Here is a 14,813-nt window from a genome sequence, read left to right as displayed (position 1 = left end):
TAAACATCATATTGTCTCTTTGGTGTAGGAACCTAAAAGACTAGGCAAAACTCAAAATGAACAACTGATGATACGATAGGCACAGAAATTGTTCAAAGAAAGGAACAACTGGGATGAGGGAAAGAAGAAAAAAGTTAAATAATATTGTATGTTTTTAAACAATAAAAAAAAACTACTGCAGTAAAAAATCACATTGCCATTATTCTTTAAGGTCTCATTACGTAGTGAAGGCTAGCCTTGAACTCACTTATGTAGCCCAGGCTGGCCTCAAACTCACAGCTGTTCTCTTGCCTCAGCCTCCCAAGTGCTGGGATTACAGGCGTGCCTGACCAGGCCCAGCATCACTTTCTGGAGTTTTAAAGTCCTCTCTTGTGTCTTTAATTGTGCTGACATGGCTACCTCTGTGTACTAAAGTCATTCAAAACATTCCCTCTTCACAGTCATTTTCACTCTACAGAAAAGTGCTTAAAGTGGATGAGGACACACCCTGGTTTAAAGAGCCTACCTTTCCACTGGATGGCTCTCTGAAGCTGCAAAATATATTTTTATATTTTATATTTAATTTATTAAGCTAAGCACTTATTGAGAAATGAGAAATTATTTTGAGAGGAATAATGGCAATGTGATCTTCAAAGCAGTTATTCAGAATACAAGACACAGACTTAAATGTTCTCTGTCTCTGTGGGAGTCAGCACTGAAAGTATGTATGTGATGTGCCTCGCGTCTAAGCCAGAGATGTGGCCAGTCTGAAAGGTCAGCTAAGGACTCTGAAGACCAAGCATGGCATGACTTTCAGGGAGGCTACAGCCTTGAAGCTACAGGATGTGGGCACATTTTCTGTGCTGTTCCCCATGCTATCAGCTCAAAGAGAAGATGTTCTTTTCAAAAACTATCTCTAGGACTCCTCAAGGGAAGCCTCTATTCTCACTGAGAATATAAGACAGAACCCTGCTAAAATAAACAGTGGTTATCTGCCCTTTTCTTGTGTGTCATGGGTTGCCTTTCACCGGAGATCAACCCCAACATGGAATGGGAAACTACAACTATCTCTTACACAAAAGAAACAATAGCACAAAACTTTTCAGTGAGATAAGAGAAGCTAGTAATATAAATGAAATGAAGTATTACGTACATTAAAACACATTTTTAAGCCTGGAGTTGTGGTGCCACCTGTAATCCTGGCATTTGGGAGGCTGAGGTAGGAGGATTGTTGTGAGTTCGAGGCAAGCCTGGGCTACAAAGTGAGCTCAAAGCCGGTCTGACCTGCATAGTGAGACCCTGTCTCTGAAAAACAAAACAAAACAAAAAACCCACATTTTTAAAATGTGCAAGCACCTTGATAGCATGTCAAGTGAAACAATTCAGACACACAGGCATAATTGTCTCTTACTTTCCATCACCTTCCCATTCCTCAGAGTTGACTAAAGAAGTAACCCTATTACTGTGATCGACACACTATGTGAGTAAGGGCCAGTTCTAGTTAAAATGTACTTATTACTAAATTAGATATGGAAAAATCAACAACCTAGGGGCAGAAAGTGATGAACTATTCAAAGTAAGCATAGGGCTGGGGATTTAGCTCAGCGGCACAGCGCCTACCTGGCAAGCACGAAGTCGTAAGTTTGATTCCCAGTACAAGAAAACAAAACAAAACAAAAAAATCCAGAAGCTTCCAATTTTTTTTAATTTCTCAAAGACATTAATTTTAGATATTTTAGTAATATGCAACATTAAATATTCTACCTGCTTAAAATGATCAACATAGATTTACATAGTAAAGCTAATTCTTTGGTTAAACACTTAAAAAGTCTTACAACATTTTAATGTAATATTTTATTTATATAGTTATGAGGTATTAGACTCCCATGACCACCATAGATATCTAACAGGTAGTTAGCTATTCATGAGTGGAATTTAGAAGAAAATTCCAAACAGAAGCATTTGTAACAATATGTAATAAAAATTTACCCTCTCTTCATGTTACAATGATTTTGCTCTTTAAATTATGTGCAAGAAAACTGACATTTTTGGTATCCAGTTTTATGAATTTTTCATATGTGTATATTTATGTAAATACAAATGTAACAGAGATGCACAACACGTTCATCACTCCTAATCTCTGGCAAGGCCTGACTTCTATCATTACACAGTTGTCCTCTTTAGAAAAATCATAAAAATGTACCCAGACAATAAGGAAACTATCCAGGAGGGCACTGTCACCTATTGTTTAAATTCATTCAGGTCGGGCCAGGGATATAGCTCAGCAGTGCAGTGCCTGCCTGGCAAGCGCGAGGCCCTGAGTTTGATTCCTGGTACCAAAAAAAAAAAAGTAAAAATAAATAAATAAATGAATAAATAAATTCAAGTGGTGCACTTTGGTAAAACTTGCTATTGACCTGTACCTTGGTGCATCTACATATAAACATACCTGTTATTTATATATTGTTTAGATGCACCACAATTTGTTCATCGTTTACCGTCTTAAGGACATTTGGCTTGTTTCTAGTACTTTCAGTTTTATATGTAGGGTTTTATAAATATTTATTTGCAAGTTTTTAATAACTATAAATATTAACTTCTGGCAAGTGGGATTACTGAGCCATATGTTATGTTCCAGGATACTTTTATAAAAAAAGAAATTACCAAACTGTTTTCTACAGTGGCTACCGTATTTTTAAGTGTGAAGGGATGGGGATCAAACCTAGATTCTCTACAGCTGAGCTGTATTTCTAGCCTGGTTGCATAACTTTGAATTCCAGTGGGCTACATGTGAGTTTTACTCTTTTACTTCTGCAGTAGCATCGGATAGTGTCATATTATTTTAGGCCACTTTATTATTTGTGTCATTGAAACTTATAAAATTTACTTCCCGAAGAAGTAATTCATTTATTTGATATCCACACATTCTGATATTTTTCCCCGTTTTTTAGTATCCCCATATCACATCTCATCAGTTTTGGTTAAGGATCAGTTCAAATCATTTGCCACCATCTTGCACCAATACAGCAAGTGAGTTCCATGGGATCTGCATCCACAAGACACCAAAAGGGCAGGAATGAACAAAGTTTTATTGAATAAAACAGTTTTATTCAATAAAACAGAGTCTCTCTTGTCCTATCAGCATCACCATCTCTTTCCTAGTGGGTTGCTCATTGTTTACTATTGACTTTTTTAATCTTTATTTTCTTCATGAAAATTCATTTTCTCTCTCTTGCACTGTAACAGAAAAGGGCACCCTCCAGGCAGTATACTTCAATTTCTTAGTTTCCCAGGTAATAGCTTCTCTTACAGTTCCAGTTGCTTCTGGTCTCTTAGAAATGGCTGGTAACTGTGATGCATAGCTGGTCACTAAGGTGGACATGGTATAAACCAATCCCCAACTGACAAGCCTTTCTGTCTCTGTACTACCTGCTTGCTTATCCAATATAAGCCCTAGACCACCAGAGATTGGGGACTGATATTTTGGAAATAACACCAATCTGTGTCTGTCAGTGTAAATAAATCTGCTTCCAAATTCTGGATGTTGTTTTGATGTTTCCATTTGCAGTGGTATCTGGTGCATCAACTGGGAAAACCAACCATGTTTACCTCTCTGGTTACTGGTGTGACTCTTGCAGACAGAGCAAGGACCTCTCCAGGTTCTGATGGAAATGTATGCCCTCAAGATGTTTTGAGTCCCCTCAGAGTTTGGAGGAGAATTCCTGGTTCCCTGTTCAAGTAGCTCATGTTGATCCCAAAGCGAGGAGGACACAATTTGGCTGTCTGTCTGTACGACTGTATGCCTGCCTGATTCTGGTAATAGCCCTGGGGGAACCCTGTATAATCTGTCAGTTCTGCTCAGCTGAAGTTGAAAGGGGGTTTGATCAACTCTTGTTAGTTACTCCAGACCAGACTCAAGGGAAGGGGTTTGCTATGTTTAACCTCCGAGTGCCTGATAAATAAATGTGTGAGTGAGTGGAACAGAGAGTGGAAGCAATTGTGCACCAAGAGTGGGAAGTATTGATCATGGTGGCTGATAGGGCCCTCACCTGTGGTTACCTGGCAATTGACATATGGCATAACAGAGGCCTCACACACTCCTTAGCGAAGTCATGCCTAGGTCCCCACAAGGTGCATGGCCAGGCAGGTATATGATTGGTCTCTGTCTGAGGAGAACTCATCCTTTGTTTGTTGCACCAGAGTTAGAGTAAGAACACATATATAAGAAATCAGAAATGGTAATTAATTGGTCAAAATCCACAGTCCCTGAATGCAGTGAAAGGGGCTTTGCTGAGATTATGAAGTTAAAAATCAAATCAAACTGCTCCCTTCATCTCAAAAAATATACATATATATAGAAATTCTTCATTCTTCCTGAGAATTGCACCTTGACATGCTCATCAGCCTTTGCAGTAACTGCTAACACTTATAACTCCACTCCCTGCTCTCAATTCATCTACTTTCAGCCAACTGAACTGGTTCCAGCTAGCCATTGCCTGCATTTGACCATAGAGGCCCTCCCCTAAACTTTCTATTTCATGGCTATGTCTCTCCTATTCAGATGGCATTATATAACACCCACCCAAGGTGACTGTCAGCAATTCCTTCTGAATACTACATTTTGACTGAGGAAATACTGGACTGTCAACCTTGCCCAATGAGCTTCAACAGTCTTTCCAAAGGTAACCTCACTTAGAAATAATCAAGTTAAGTGCTTCCCAAAGCCATCAAAAAAGGGTACAAAAAGCCAATCAACTATTACCCAGAAACTTGATAAAAAAGCACCAAATATCCATAAGAAAGTCCAGTCTCATAGATGACCATACCCTCTGGCTATGAGCTATAAAGACTATGGACATTAAAAAATGAATAAATAAATCAAAATGACAACCCTCAAAAGCTTCAACTTCGATCAGATGATAACCATTTTATCGGTATGACAGGCTCAGACTAGGCCAGACCAGTCTGCCTTCTTCAGATGAGCCACTGGGAGACCACAGCACCATCATTATGACAACTGGGACTCCTGCCTCTCACCCCTTCTGCCAGGAACAAACTGGTAGAATGAGAGGATATCTCACAAACTATGTATGCCTGTATATGTAAGTGCCCAAACCACTTCCAGGAAGAGACTTCCTCTTCAAATTAGAAGCAACCATCTCCTCTGCACCATGCCAGTCAGGCTCCCTCTCATTTAACCTGCATTTTCAACTTTAACTGATCCTTGAGAGGAAGGTGTGTGCATCAGCCTGAGACAGATAACTGCAGTACTAAAATTCTGAAAACTCTCCTCCCAGATGTAAAAGCTAAAGATTTGCCTCTGTGCCTGGCCATCAGCTACGCCACCTTACTGTGACTCCCATTTTTGTCAGATGTCATGGGAATCCAGCCACACATCAGCCTGATACACTGTTATTCACCTTGGGCAAGTTGTCTGTACCATCAGCAACAGAGCCATTACCTTTTATTCTGCAGTTGCCAACTCATGCACCCTTTTTGGACTATTACTCAATTAACACAAAGGAACTCTCCCACTATTTGGAGGGAAGCCCTAGAAACAGATTTGGCTCCAGGATAGCCAGATCTCTGTCGTTCCCAGATCCAGCGTGGTTCCCCAAGAAAGAAAATAATGAGAACTTAAAACTGCAAAATGTTTATATACTATCAAACTGCTGAAATACAAGCAGCACCAGCCTCCGCCTGTAGAGCCAGTTCAAGATCTCTGAGCTGCCAATGCTGCCACAATTGCCCTCTTTACATGCTGCCTTAGTCTTCTGCCAACCACAGACTGCTGGTACATTTGCCTGGACCTAGAAGTGCTCTCTTTTGTCTTCAGTTGGCTCCTGTCCCCAACTCCTTCTTGGCAAAGACTGAAGTTCTGGTCTCAAAATTCAACTGACCCGGACTCAATCTCCCAGAGGTTCAAAAACTTTTTATCCTCTTTAGAGAAGCCCTGATCAAAAAAATTCTGATTGATGTAACCCAGGTTGCCTATTAAAAAGGCACAGAAGCTCCCTTTCAATATCTGGCAGAAACTGGTTACAAAAAAGAAACTCTGAAACTTTCTTGGAGCTGTTGCTTCTATAAAATCTGGATCCTTGAGTTCAGAAAAAGTGATGTTTACTCAGACTGTCAGCCCTGGGAGCACCCAGTGACATATCCAGTCACTAAGGGCTGCCTCCTCCCTTTGTCTCCATGCTTTAACAGCCACTGTCCTTCTGATCAGGAAAGCTGACAAGGTCAACTTAGAATGAGTCCTAACTGTTTAGATGCCAGATGCTCTATTGCTATTAACTGTTTTCCAAAATGCACCGCATGACAGATGCTGAGCACATGCTGTTTATGTATAGAAGTAGCTCTGTTAGAAATGAAGTCCAACAGGCTAGATATGGTATATTCACTTTGAACAAAACTATTTTGGCCAAGACTCTCTTGCAGGGATTATCTGCACAGAAAATTTCTTCCTGCTGATATTTGGAGACCTGCCACCAATGACACAAAATAATCTGGTCCAGATGTCTATGTAGAATATTGGGTTAAATAACCCTTAGTTATTACAGGCTAATCAGGCCTGCAATCTCCCAAGCAAGTGGATGGCAAAGGTTTAAATAAATGAGATAATGGAAATGATTTTAGTGATCCAGGAGGGACTAACTCTCTTATAATTTCAGTATTCTCTCAGTTTAGCCAAAGACTTTTCTGAGCAGCCTGTATTTATTTGGTTTACAAACAAAGGAGGAGGATACTCAAGAAAATGTGGGAATCTTGGCAGGACTTTTCCAAGTAATACATTGTGTTAATTTAGGAGAACTATGTTATCTCCAGGAAGGCCTTCATGGCAGGAGTGAGATTCTTATAGTTATATTGTCCTCTAAGTTAATTGGGGTTGGAGCCAGACATCTTCAGCTGTGGCATTCAGACAACTCACAAGCAAACCCAGAAAGCCAATTGATTAATATTAAATCCTGCTAGGAGCCACTTTATAGTAGTCTCCAACATGTCTAGGCCCTCTCTTGGAACTGACTAGAACGTCAGTCCCAGCCACCAGACCTGCCCCAACCATATATTTTGTGACCTCAAGCCACTGTGCGGGTACCTGTACCCCTACTGCCAGCTTAGGCTTCAGCGTCTGTGTCACTGGCCCTGGCCTTTTGTTCTTCACCCATCCTGAGAAGACAATAAAGGTTTGTAGGGTCCTGCTGTAAGCAGATCATCCCTAGATATGGCCTGCCCTTGATTAATGGCAGTGATAATGGGCCTGAATTTGTAGTAGAGGTAACTCAAAAACTAGATTAAATAAAAATTGCATACAGCATTCAGGTTACAAAGCTCTAAAAATATTAAAATAACAACTTGTAGTTCACACATACATAACCCATGTGCATATTAACTACCTCTAAAATTTCAGAAATACAGCCTGAGATCCAAGGAGAAATTTACCTGGTCAAGACAGCTCACTCTGAAGAGATGGTGCACTCAAAGCCCTGCTCTGGTCACTCCAGACACTGACCAGTAGTCCATGAGTGGCTGAAGCCTGAGGACACATTTCACAGGATTGCTCCCTTGATTTTTGTGTCTTTTCAGGCTGCTTTCCCAAGTCCTTGCTTCCTTTATGTCTGCTAGCACATTTTTTTTTTTAAACTCTATAGACATTTGCCCCCCAGAGTCTAAAACAATCACTCAAACACTTGAGCAAGATTTGATGAGTGTCCAAGACACACTGAACAGTCTCATAGATCAGATTAACTCCATCATTTCCTTCTCAGAATCAACTTAGGCAGAAACCCCATAATAAGGGAAACAAACCACAAAAACGTGGTGGAAAAACTTTCAGTCTTGGGGGCGTTGGCTAGGATCACTGACAACCCTAATGTTACTGCTTCTAGCTGGGCCTTTTCTCAGATGATACATGTATTATGCCTAGCAAAAATTTGCAAGAGAAACTAAAGGAGGTTAAAAATTAACAGAAAATAACTCCCCACCAGTTTATTTCAGTTTATTAGTTGCCCACTTTATTAGTTGCCCTGTTCCAGTTCCAGTACGTTTTTAAAAAGGGCTGGTCATGGTGATGCATAGCTGGTCACTTTGATGCACACTGTATGAATCAGTCCCCACTTGACAAGCCATTCTGCCTCTGCATTTCCCACTTGCTTATCCCATATAATCTCTAGACCACAAGAGATCAGGTCCTGATATTTTAGGAATGATCCAGATCAATGCTTGTCAAAGTAAGTAAATCTGCCTCCAAATGCTAGATGTCATTTCAGTGTTTCTGTTTGCCATAGCACAACAGTACACTGCATTAGGCAATGTAGATAAAAAATTAAGTATTATTGTCTCATCTCTATTCTTGTAATTTAAAACTATTTTCTCTCTTAATATCTCTGCTTTTCAATGCAAACCTTAAAATCAGCTTGTCTGAACCTACAAAATAGTCCTGCTTACTTTAGCTGATATTGTGTCAAATTGTAGATAGTTTGGGAGAATATAAATGTTTAATCAATAAGCTCAATCTCATTTTTCTTTATATTTATCATTTTTACTGTTTTCTTACTGAATTTCAACCTGAGAACTTTTTAAACCAATTTGAATGGTATTCTAATATTCTATTTCAATTGATCTGTGCTAGTGTATAAAAATATGATTGAATTTTTGCCCATATAATTAATGATCTCAGTTCTAAAAATTTCTTTGTATATTTTCAAGAATTTATTGTAGTAAACATTTTGTTTATAAGTATAGTTTTATTTCGACTTTTCTATTTTTTTAAATTATTTTTCTTTCTTAATTCATTAGCTTGTGTTTTCAACATAATGTTGAATAGTATTGAAAACAAAAATTAATACATTTTAACAAAGTCTCAAAACACACACAGAGTTGTATATAGTGCTACTTAATTCTGCTGGGTAGTGATATCCACACTTTTATTCTTCATATAAGTTATGTATATTTTAAATATTTATTTTTGCTAGAGATTAATAAATTTTATAAGAAGAATCAACATATCACATTTGTATCATTTTTTGGTTTACAGTTCATTTATTTTTAAATCTAGCTTTTATTTTATTTTATTTAACTTTTTTGGTGTATTGGGAAGCAAACTCAGGACCTTGCACTTTCCAGGCAGGTGCTTATGCTGCTGAGCTATATCCCTGGCTCTAAATCTAACTTTTACTCTTTGTTTTTTTTAATCTCTTTTCTTGTTATTTCCTAAAATTGAATATATCATTTCTCATACAGGACATTCAATATTTTCTATTATAGTTACTTTTTTTTGTCAAGATTTGTGTTAAGCAATGCTCTACTCAATTTGATGTGCTGTTTTTTCTTCCAGTTGAAAGTATTTTGTAATTTGACTTCAAACTTTTCCTCAATGAATTGTTACTTATTCGTAGGTAGGTTATTTTAGCTGAGGTGTTTGGCTGTTTTCTTCATTGTTTGCATTTCTCACCAAGTATGGGATGTTCGCACATTGCCTCTGCCTTCTTTACCCCATTTAAGTCTTGTTGAACTCAACTGACACTCTGATATTAAAGTTGTATTTCTATCCACCCACAGATTTCTAATGCGCTATTCAATTTTTAATCTTCTATTTACTCACTGATATCCATGTCTTCAAAGTAATTTATTTTAATCTAATTATTTCAATGGTATTGGACATACTCCATTAGATATTTATACTGTCATTGTATTTGCACATTTAATATTTCCATTTCTTCTTGTGTATTTCATTTGCTGAGAATTTTAGAAACTCATTACTTCAAAAGTCTTCCATGATAATTAGGGCAGTTCTTATAATGAAGTATTTTAAAATTTTTTCTTAGAGAATTCTAAGATTATTGACATTTGCCTCAAGATCATCTGCTGATTGTACTAATATCTGTAGATATTTTCTTTTGATTCTTCCTTTGTTATATATTTTTGGTTTTAGCATGGACATTTTCACTATTACTCTATGAGGTACTGAACTTTATATAATATCTATAGAATATATGAATATTGCTATTTTAGCAAAAATAATATTATTCATTGGGGCTGATATTTTCTATCCAGAGCTCTGTGGGCTTGGTCTGAATGTTAGTCAAAATTTTAAATATTTTATAGTGTTATTTTTACCTATTGGACATGTGTACTACTTGGATGCGACTTTGAGAATTGAGTACTGCCCTAACTTTTGGTTTTGCATTTATAATTTGTGTTTTTATAGGATAAGATTCACACATCCTACCTTGGGTTGAACCTGGTCTTTCTAGCTGGAGCTTCCTTTAGGAAAAAATATGAGGGATTCTATTCAGCCCTTCCTTAACTACATGATTTTTCTTTGCCACATGTTTAACATAAAACAAATGGCAAGACAGAGAGAGAAAACCCCTAAGAGAAATTGTTTTAATTTTGGTAATTCAAGTTTTAGTAAAGAGAAATTTATCCCTCATTCGAAGTTTTACACTTTATAGTTCTAATTGTCACTGTTCTCTTTCCCACAATAAAGATTCTAGCTTGCTTGGCATGCTCTCTTACTCTAGTGATATTCAGTTCTAGGTTCATGGATTAACTTAGGCCAAATTTAAGATTTCTAGGACCTGGCAGGGATGATCACATCTACTCAGTGATACTTTCATTTCTGTTATTCTTGATCTGCCTCCTACAGTTATTGTTTGAGTCCTTCAATATGTCCACAATGTGTTTTGTTTAGTTTTTCAGTCTACATTCAGTGGGGCAGAAATGGTTCATGCACTGTGCTTACATCACCATCAAGCTCTCTGAACTCAGAAATTGCCAGATTAGTATATATTTACATCTCTAAACAGTAATCTGAATGGGATTTTTTTAGCAAAGATTAACAGTAAGAACTCTTAATTATTAACATTCATACCTATAGACATACTCTGCATAATACTTCTTTGTTGGAGAATGTGGACTTCATGTGTATGTAAACATTGAGGCATCCAGACGCAGGTATTTTGTAGCATCATCAACTTGAAATTATTTGGAAATGAGTAATTGATAGAAGCTACTTTAACGCTGCATGTGTACATTATCTAAGGATACAGTCTAAACATGGTTTTCTAAATAGATGCCAAATTTAACCTCAACAAGTATGTGGAAAACACAATAACCTAAGCCAAGAATCCAGGTCAGTAGACTGCCTATAATGCTTAGTCTATGAGATGTGTAGTAGTAGCAGCTGAACTAAATGATTTAGGATCCATTCCAAAATCTTTAAGTATATACAATTCTTCAATATAGAAATTTAAAACTTAGAGTGTATCAAAATATATACTAATAATATATTTTTTAAAAAAATGATAAAACTGTGTTTGTTGTAATAAAACCATACCCCTAAGGGGTATAAGAGATACTAATCTTAACCACATATCTATAATTCCCCAGAGTAGTTATTATCTTACAAGTATGTAGTGGATTCACTTTCCTTCTATAATGAATGTCTGTATTGTGATAGAAAGTAAAGTATCATTTCTAGATGGTAAAATCAGTTTGACAGCAGTCTCACTGTGTTTCTCATGAACAAATCTAACATGTAAGATATTTTCTCACCAACTAACTACTTCTTTTAACTTTCTCCATTTTACTTCAACATCACTTTGGACACAATCTGCCAGTCAGCTTAATCCATGGGGCTCTGTGACCTCTCAACCCATGGTTGATAAGACACATCAATGCTTTTTGCTGTCCATCTTTCCACCCTTTACAGTACAGTGTGCAGCTGGAGTAAGCAAAGCACCAATTAATTGTTGGAGATAAAACAGATTTTTTTTAAACCAAAAGGTCATACAATTTTACATTCTTCAAAGTTCTTCATTATTTTTGTATTATGCAAGAAATCCTATTTCTAAATTTTATTTTGTTTTATAAAGTTTGAGGGAATGTATATTTGATTTAGGAAAACTGAGAATAGCTTTAAGTATTTTAGCCTGCCAGGACTACAATCTAAGGAATTATAGTCTTAAAATAATGTCAGCAATGTTGAGGTAAAAAGGTCAAAAGATCCACAACTATTGTCCAAGTATCGGGTACTGCTGATCTCACCTGGAGCCATTATGAATAATATGAACTACCTGAATTCTGCAACTGGAGGACTTGAATGCAAAGCATGTAAGTTACTAGCAAAATCTCGTATCTGTTGTCTGTCATAGCCCATGTGCTTATTCACTGCTCCGGCAGGGCCCAATCTCATTTCTAATTTACATCCCATATTTTTGGAAAGTATCTTTTTTCTCAAATTTTTGCATGAGTATCTTTTAATGATAGAATTTAAGCAGGAAATTTCAAACAATAGCATTTTCTAGTCCCTGTACTGTAGGAAATATTTTTCCAAGGAAGAAGTTGTGATAAAGGCCAACAGGAAACAGCCTGCCACTGCAAATTTCTAAGTAATTAAATTTAAAAGAAAGTTAATACTGTGCCATAATTATTTTTATTTTAATAGTTTTCCAGAGCTTTTGTAATGAATGGTTACATGTTTACATGAGGTAGTTTATACAAGAGAAATCTGTTTCAGTTCTGGAGATGGAAAGTATGACATAAACGTTTAGTGAGATTGGATCCTTTTAAGAGATGTTAAGGAAAAATCTCTTCGATGTGTCTCTTCTCTGATCACTATATCTATCTGTATCTATATCTATCATCATCATCTATGTACATTCTTTTAAATATTCATATTCTTATTTAATATTCACATTTAAGAATATGTATGTTTTCTGAGCCAACAAAAGCAATGAACCCATTATCTTTTTGGCAATGAACATACATCTAGGTTCAATCTATCTTTTTCAATGAAAATAAATCACCAATAATGATTGTCCTCTATAATTATCTGTTTGTTTGTTTGTGTTTTGGGTTCTGGGAATCAAACACAGGACCCTGTGTTTGCCAGGCAAGCACTTGTGCTGTGGAGCTATATCTCTGGACACTGAGCTATATCTAAGGCCCTATAATTAATGTATGTGTCACTTATCAGACTACTCCACAGAAGGATGGTAACATTTTGAACCTTTGCTTTTGGATATTGGGGTAAATTCAGCCTTATCGTAGAAAAATTCATGTAGGTGATTCACTGTAATGATGTCCATATATGATAACGTGTTTACTTCAGTTCAGGAGCTTACTGAACTTAGGCCAGGAAAGCTGAGAAAGAGATTGGCTAATGTTCATAGAACAAATCAGCATTCCCCTGGTTACTGATGGAACTGCCATTATACTGGAGCATTTAAGTGAAAATGCAAATTTTATATATGGTATTCTTTCTGACAGATCCAGTCAAATGCAAGTTCCATGACTCCTCCATGGGCAACACTCCAATCATATTTGAGTTGCTATTCATTTGGTCAAATTATCTAAAGCAATGAAGATCTCAACATTCTTTGATTAGGTAAAATAGACACCAAATATACACCTCAGCATTTCTCTTTTGGAGGACTGACTTCCTCAATGTCTTTCCCAGGACATGTGGATGAAGATTTTTGTGGTTCAGAGCAGTCAGTGCTCTACTTCTATATAAAGTGACTCTTTCAAATGATTTCCAAAAGATTCTCTTAAAATGGAAAATGTAATCTCTTTTTGTTGTTTTCATTTGGTGAGTTCCATAATTTTTAGGCATCCATAATTCATAAAATAAGTCATATGATTCTATCCAGTTCTTTCTTGAGCATCAGTGAAGAAGTAATTATTGATTTCCCCCTTTCTTTTCCAGGCTACAATTATAGTCACAGGTAAATTTTTTTTTTTTTTTTTTTGGTTTTTCTCCGGTACCGGGAACCCAAACTCACAACTTTGCACTTGCCAGGCAGGCGCTTTGCCGCTGAGCTAAATCCCCAGCCCCTCCCTACTTTATTCTTTAAATCACTTTTTGGTATAAAATTGTTTTCTTATATTTGATATTTTTAGTGCATTTTTTTCCAGCCAACATCTTACTGGCAAAATACCTAACATTTATCTAGTGTTCTGTTTGTGTTTGTGTTGTAGTCTAAAAGAGTAATTTACTTTATTGCTAAGCATGCAAAATCTGCAATGGGATATAATAAGGGTTTCATTTCATGGAAGGTTTTTCTACATACACATTGTCATTTCTATATTGTTTCTCCATTATTTTTAATATAAGATTTGTACTTATAATTTTAAATAATTCTTGTACTTAAAGTATTTTTAAAAATTATATGATAACTAAAAATAAATTGGATTTTCTTTGCCTGTGTAATTGATATTTAACTCTTTTGAATCTTTTTAATATCTCCTTATTTCTCTTTTATTTTCATCTTTTCTCATCCTACCCATTCTTCCCTTAAGGTGATCTCCATTTTCACACTTTATTTCTTTTTAGTTTATTTAATACACTTGTTAACAATTTAAAACTGTTTCAGAATCACAGAAAACTTACTACTATATTAGTTTCCATGTACCTTGCACACAATTTCTTTTCTTAATAACTTACATTTGTTTACTGTATTTATCATAAATTGTGAAGAAATATTTATATATACATGAATAAACTAGTGTCCATAATCCATAATTTAATCATATTTCCTTATTTCTTACCTAACTTGTTTTATTTTGGCCGGGGTTCTATCTAGGCCAGGATACCATGTGACACTAAGTGATAAGGTCTCCTTAGAATATTCTTGACTGTGATTGTTTGTTTTTTTCTTTTTTTTTTATTTCAAAGAGAATAGTGGAGAAAAGAACAATAGCATAATAAAAACAAAACAAAGCAAGAGCACTAAAAATGATACAGGGTTTCAAACCAAATGGTATGAACTAACAGTGGTTGTTATATTACATATTGTTGTCTTTAATGAAGTTGCTCAGATTATCAGATG

The sequence above is a fragment of the Chinchilla lanigera genome, unplaced genomic scaffold (assembly GCF_000276665.1).
Source record: "Chinchilla lanigera isolate Chin_1 unplaced genomic scaffold, ChiLan1.0 scaffold00003, whole genome shotgun sequence".
Lineage (NCBI taxonomy): Eukaryota > Metazoa > Chordata > Mammalia > Rodentia > Chinchillidae > Chinchilla > Chinchilla lanigera.
The sequence above is the reverse complement of the archived record's forward strand: the minus strand, read 5'-3'. Positions refer to the sequence as shown.